Source organism: Drosophila bipectinata, unplaced genomic scaffold (genome assembly GCF_030179905.1).
Source record: "Drosophila bipectinata strain 14024-0381.07 unplaced genomic scaffold, DbipHiC1v2 scaffold_138, whole genome shotgun sequence".
Taxonomy (NCBI): domain Eukaryota; kingdom Metazoa; phylum Arthropoda; class Insecta; order Diptera; family Drosophilidae; genus Drosophila; species Drosophila bipectinata.
Window position 1 is genome coordinate 22,501 of NW_027222776.1, and position 7,500 is coordinate 30,000.

The 7,500-nt window shown below is 32.4% G+C and overlaps 1 non-coding gene across 1 annotated transcript; it reads right to left on the bottom strand.

The window, feature by feature from the left end:
• Positions 1 to 3,395: 3,395 nt before the first annotated feature.
• LOC138926966 (large subunit ribosomal RNA) lies at positions 3,396 to 7,345 on the bottom strand. Its single transcript, XR_011443619.1, has one exon. It is a non-coding gene; the product is annotated as a large subunit ribosomal RNA (ribosomal RNA).
• Between the last annotated feature and the right edge of the window lie 155 nt (positions 7,346 to 7,500).

A 7,500-nucleotide genomic window follows, 5' to 3' on the forward strand; every position in this document is an offset into this window, starting at 1 on the left:
ACATATAAATATTTTCATATCCATATATATTTTTTTATATTCATATATTTTCATATATGTTATATGCATATGTATTCATAACCATATGCTTATATATTAATACTGGCGGTCTTCTGTTTAATATAATATTATTTTAATATTATATTGGCAGGCTGAACACCACCTACCCTATATACCTTTTTGAACACGGTTTCGTCAATCCGGTCATTTATTGTATGGGAAGTATGACTTTCCCACACATATTTGGATATCCATACGATTGCATATCCATATGAAAATATTTTTAATATTTTTAATATATTTTTAATATTTCCATATTTAATATAATATAATTAAATTATTATATTATATATTATATGGTAGGCTATCACCATCACCTACCATATATTTCATATAAATATAAATATTTTCATATCCATATATATTTTTTTATATTCATATATTTTCATATATGTTATATGCATATGTATTCATAACCATATGCTTATATATTAATACTGGCGGTCTTCTGTTTAATATAATATTATTTTAATATTATATTGGCAGGCTGAACACCACCTACCCTATATACCTTTTTGAACACGGTTTCGTCAATCCGGTCATTTATTGTATGGGAAGTATGACTTTCCCACACATATTTGGATATCCATACGATTGCATATCCATATGAAAATATTTTTAATATTTTTAATATATTTTTAATATTTCCATATTTAATATAATATAATTAAATTATTATATTATATATTATATGGTAGGCTATCCTCATCACCTACCATATATTTCATATACATATAATTATTTTCATATCCATATATATTTTTTTATATTCATATATTTTCATATATGTTATATGCATATGTATTCATAACCATATGCTCATATATTAATACTGGCGGTCTTCTGTTTAATATAATATTATTTTAATATTATATTGGTAGGCCGAACACCACCTACCCTATATACCTTTTTGAACACGGTTTCGTCAATCCGGTCATTTATTGTATGGGAAGTATGACTTTCCCACACATATTTGGATATCCATACGATTGCATATCCATATGAAAATATTTTTAATATTTTTAATATATTTTTAATATTTCCATATTTAATATAATATAATTAAATTATTATATTATATATTATATGGTAGGCTATCACCATCACCTACCATATATTTCATATACATATAAATATTTTCATATCCATATATATTTTTTTATATTCATATATTTTCATATATGTTATATGCATATGTATTCATAACCATATGCTTATATATTAATACTGGCGGTCTTCTGTTTAATATAATATTATTTTAATATTATATTGGCAGGCTGAACACCACCTACCCTATATACCTTTTTGAACACGGTTTCGTCAATCCGGTCATTTATTGTATGGGAAGTATGACTTTCCCACACATATTTGGATATCCATACGATTGCATATCCATATGAAAATATTTTTAATATTTTTAATATATTTTTAATATTTCCATATTTAATATAATATAATTAAATTATTATATTATATATTATATGGTAGGCTATCACCATCACCTACCATATATTTCATATACATATAAATATTTTCATATCCATATATATTTTTTTATATTCATATATTTTCATATATGTTATATGCATATGTATTCATAACCATATGCTCATATATTAATACTGGCGGTCTTCTGTTTAATATAATATTATTTTAATATTATATTGGTAGGCCGAACACCACCTACCCTATATACCTTTTTGAACACGGTTTCGTCAATCCGGTCATTTATTGTATGGGAAGTATGACTTTCCCACACATATTTGGATATCCATACGATTGCATATCCATATGAAAATATTTTTAATATTTTTAATATATTTTTAATATTTCCATATTTAATATAATATAATTAAATTATTATATTATATATTATATGGTAGGCTATCACCATCACCTACCATATATTTCATATACATATAAATATTTTCATATCCATATATATTTTTTTATATTCATATATTTTCATATATGTTATATGCATATGTATTCATAACCATATGCTCATATATTAATACTGGCGGTCTTCTGTTTAATATAATATTATTTTAATATTATATTGGCAGGCTGAACACCACCTACCCTATATACCTTTTTGAACACGGTTTCGTCAATCCGGTCATTTATTGTATGGGAAGTATGACTTTCCCACACATATTTGGATATCCATACGATTGCATATCCATATGAAAATATTTTTAATATTTTTAATATATTTTTAATATTTCCATATTTAATATAATATAATTAAATTATTATATTATATATTATATGGTAGGCTAACATCATCACCTACCATATATTCCATATACATATAAATATTTTCATATTCATATATATTTTTTTTTATATATTCATATATTTTCATATATGTTATATGCATATGTATTCATAACCATATGCTTATATATTAATACTGGCGATCTTCTGTTTAATATAATATTATTTTAATATTATATTGGTAGGCCGAACACCACCTACCCTATATACCTTTTTGAACACGGTTTCGTCAATCCGGTCATTTATCGTATAGGAAGTACGACTTTCCCACACATATTTGGATATCCATACGATTGCATATCCATATGAAAATATTTTTAATATTTTTAATATTCGTGAGTTTTTAAATAGGGACAGAAGGAATCTCTTGAATTGAATCATGCGCGTCACTAATAAGATGACGAGGCATTTGGCTACCTATGCGAAAGTAATTCAACTCCCGCCGTCTTAAGGTTTAAGACTTATAACAATATATGTTTAATATTTTTAATATCCGTGAGGTTTTAAATAGGGACAGAAGGAATCTCTTGAATTGAATCATGCGCGTCACTAATAAGATGACGAGGCATTTGGCTACCTATGCGAAAGTAATTCAACTCCCGCCGTCTTAAGGTTTAAGACTTATAACAATATAAATGAAAAATATTATTTTCATTTTTCACGTCACTAATAAGATGACGAGGCATTTGGCTACCTAAACGAAAGTAATTCATCTTCCGCCGTTATAAGGTTTAAGACTTATAACAATATAAATGAAAAATATTATTTTCATTTTTCACGTCACTAATAAGATGACGAGGCATTTGGCTACCTAAACGAAAGTAATTCATCTTCCGCCGTTATAAGGTTTAAGACTTATAACAATATAAATGAAAAATATTATTTTCATTTTTCACGTCACTAATAAGATGACGAAACAGTTAGTAGGCCACAATTAGTAGGGAAACGTGGACAACCCGTGATAAATCCTTATATGCTTTCTTAGATATAGCATATAAAGATTTTTTATACTAAATATACATATTTACACATGCATATTTACATTTTTTTATATTTCGAATCATCAAGCAAAGGATAAGCTTCAGTGGATCGCAGTATGGCAGCTGCTCAACCACTTACAACACCTTGCCCGTTACAAAAGTCGTTTACAATTGATTCTAGGCTTTGTCATTGTATTAAATAATGTTTTCATATGTAACTAGCATGGCATCAGGTGATCAAAGATCCTCCCAATTTACTATGTTACAAATTACATTGGCATCACATCCATTGTCGTTTAAAATATAAATAATAAACTTTAAATGGTTTAGAAGCCATACAATGCAAATTGCCCCTTATTTATCATTGCAGTCCAGCACGGATACGACCTTAGAGGCGTTCAGGCATAATCCAACGGACGTAGCGTCATACCACTGTTCGCTCGAACAAGTATTGTGCCATTGGTCCGTACCTGCGGTTCCTCTCGTACTACGCAGGAATGCTGTCGCAACAACGTTTTGTCATTAGTAGGGTAAAACTAACCTGTCTCACGACGGTCTAAACCCAGCTCACGTTCCCTTGCATGGGTGAACAATCCAACGCTTGGTGAATTTTGCTTCACAATGATAGGAAGAGCCGACATCGAAGGATCAAAAAGCGACGTCGCTATGAACGCTTGGCCGCCACAAGCCAGTTATCCCTATGGTAACTTTTCTGACACCTCTTGTTAAAAACTCTTTAAACCAAAAGGATCGATAGGCCGAGCTTTTGCTGTCCCTGTGTGTACTGAACACCGAGATCAAGTCAGCATTTGCCCTTTTGCTCTATGTGTGGTTTCTGTCCGCACTGAGCTGGCCTTGGGACACCTCCGTTATTATTTGAGAGATGTACCGCCCCAGTCAAACTCCCTACCTGGCAATGTCCTTGAATTGGATCATACCTGAGTAATTGGAGTTATACCAAATTTTCAAATCGATAATACATGAATGCATCTCTCATTAAAGAATTTGTTTGCGATTATATAACAAACTCGTGATACTTTGATCAAGAAGCTTGCATCAAAACCCAATACCATAAGATATAATAAATATATCCGTATAATGGCTAGGAAATGATACACGTTCCATTTAATCAAGTAAGTAAGGAAACAATAAGAGTAGTGGTATTTCATTGTCGATACCAAACCGAAGTCTAATATCTCCCACTTATTCTACACCTCTTATGTCTCCTTACACTGCCAGATTAGAGTCAAGCTCAAAAGGGTCTTCTTTCCCCGCTAATTATTCCAAGCCCGTTCCCTTGGCTGTGGTTTCGCTAGATAGTAGATAGGGACAGAAGGAATCTCGTTAATCCATTCATGCGCGTCACTAATTAGATGACGAGGCATTTGGCTACCTTAAGAGAGTCATAGTTACTCCCGCCGTTGACCCGCGCTTACTTGAATTTCTTCACTTTGACATTCAGAGCACTGGGCAGAAATCACATTGTGTCAACACCCGCTAGGGCCATCACAATGCTTTGTTTTAATTAGACAGTCGGATTCCCCAAGTCCGTGCCAGTTCTGAATTGATTGTTAATTGATAATCGTTATAATTAATAAGAACTAATTGGTTTGACCCAACTAGTATTCTTAAAAATTTTAGCAAGAAAGTTCCACAATTGGATACGTAACTAAACTATCCGGGGAACAAGTTACAACCATAAATGATTATAACTCTATTTACCCAGAACGAGCACATAAACCATATTATTGTTTCCCAATCAAGCCCGACTATCTCAATCTTCAGAGCCAATCCTTATCCCGAAGTTACGGATCTAATTTGCCGACTTCCCTTACCTACATTATTCTATCGACTAGAGACTCTTCACCTTGGAGACCAGCTGCGGATATTGGTACGGCCTGTTGAGAAGTTTGCGTATCCCCACCATAAATTTTCAAGGTCCGAGGAGAAAATATCGACACAACAGTATATGTCATGCTCTTCTAGCCCATCTACCATATCTCTCTGCGAAAGACTTCCATGGTAGTACGACTATAAAACAGAAAAGAAAACTCTTCCGATATCTCTCGACGGCTTCTTTATGGTCGTTCCTGTTGCCAGGATGAGCACGAGGCCCATATTTAATAACAAACGGATACTCAACAGGTTACGGAATTGGAACCGTATTCCCTTTCGTTCAAAATTATTCAAGTATATAATTTTCACAATAATTGTAATATTTATTTTTACTTGAAAATTTTCGGCTTTCGCCTTGAACTTAGGACCGACTAACTCGTGATCAACCACTGTTCACACGAAACCCTTCTCCACTTCAGTCCTCCAAGGTCTCATTCGATTATTTGCTACTACCACCAAGATCTGTACCAATAGCAGCTCCATGCAGGCTTACGCCAAACACTTCTACGCATACCATTGTACCTTCCTACTCACTAAAGTTTCAAAATTTATATTACAAGTAATATAAATCATCTACTTTAGCGGTAATGTATAGGTATACAACTTAAGCGCCATCCATTTTAAGGGCTAGTTGCTTCGGCAGGTGAGTTGTTACACACTCCTTAGCGGATTTCGACTTCCATGATCACCGTCCTGCTGTTTTAAGCAACCAACGCCTTTCATGGTTTCTGCATGAGTTGTTAATTTGGGCACCGTAACATTACGTTTGGTTCATCCCACAGCGCCAGTTCTGCTTACCAAAAGTGGCCCACTGGGCACATTATATCATAACCTTAAACTTCATATCAAGAAAGTTAAGGTTCTTACCCATTTAAAGTTTGAGAATAGGTTAAGATCGTTTCGACCCTAAGGCCTCTAATCATTCGCTTTACCAGATAAGATTATTTTATATAACATTAAAATGCACCAGCTATCCTGAGGGAAACTTCGGAAGGAACCAGCTACTAGATGGTTCGATTGGTCTTTCGCCCCTATACTCAATTCTGACAATCGATTTGCACGTCAGAACTGTTTCGGTCTTCCATCAGGGTTTCCCCTGACTTCAACCTGATCAAGTATAGTTCACCATCTTTCGGGTCACAGCATATCTGCTCAAGGTACGTTCCAGTTAGAGGCATAAATAATATAAATATTATTATACATAACTATATAGAACGCCCCGGGATTGTGTTAATTAACTATAAAATAGTTAAAAAACTAATCCCATTAATAGTCAAGTTAATTACGCTATTAGGTTTATATCCCAATAACTTGCACATATGTTAGACTCCTTGGTCCGTGTTTCAAGACGGGTCCCGAAGGTATCCTGAATCTTTCGCATTGTTAATCATACAAGTGCATATAATAAACACAAAAATCAATGATAATTATGCCATTATATAATTCCGAAAAATTAACGCACTGTATTCTTATTAATCTATCAACACTTTATCAAATTAATGACATTTATCCTATGTTAAAATGCAAGCATAATAATTTGAATAAACTATAAGTCATATTTTATGATAAATTATATATGTTAATAGATTACAATGTCCTTATATGGAAAAAATGCACACTATTTCTATAATATTATTTAAATATTATAACTTTAATGATGAATTTTCCATAATGGATATTCAGGTTCATCGGGCTTAACCTCTAAGCAGTTTCACGTACTATTTAACTCTCTATTCAGAGTTCTTTTCAACTTTCCCTCACGGTACTTGTTTACTATCGGTCTCATGGTTATATTTAGTTTTAGATGGAGTTTACCACCCACTTAGTGCTGCACTATCAAGCAACACGACTCTTTGGAAACATCATCTAGTAATCATTAACGTTATACGGGCCTGGCACCCTCTATGGGTAAATGGCCTCATTTAAGAAGGACTTAAATCGTTAATTTCTCATACTAGAATATTGACGCTCCATACACTGCATCTCACATTTGCCATATAGACAAAGTGACTTAGTGCTGAACTGATTTCTTTTCGCTCGCCGCTACTAAGAAAATCCTTGTTAGTTTCTTTTCCTCCCCTAATTAATATGCTTAAATTCAGGGGGTAGTCCCATATGAGTTGAGGTTGTATAAAGCAATGTATATATATATAAACAATATATCTCTATGAAGAACAATATATTTGATATATTTTCAATTTTCGCATCTTTAAATAAGAGACAATTCTAGTTAAAAAAAATTTAATTTTTTTTATGCTAGACATTTCTCAGTATTATTTGAATT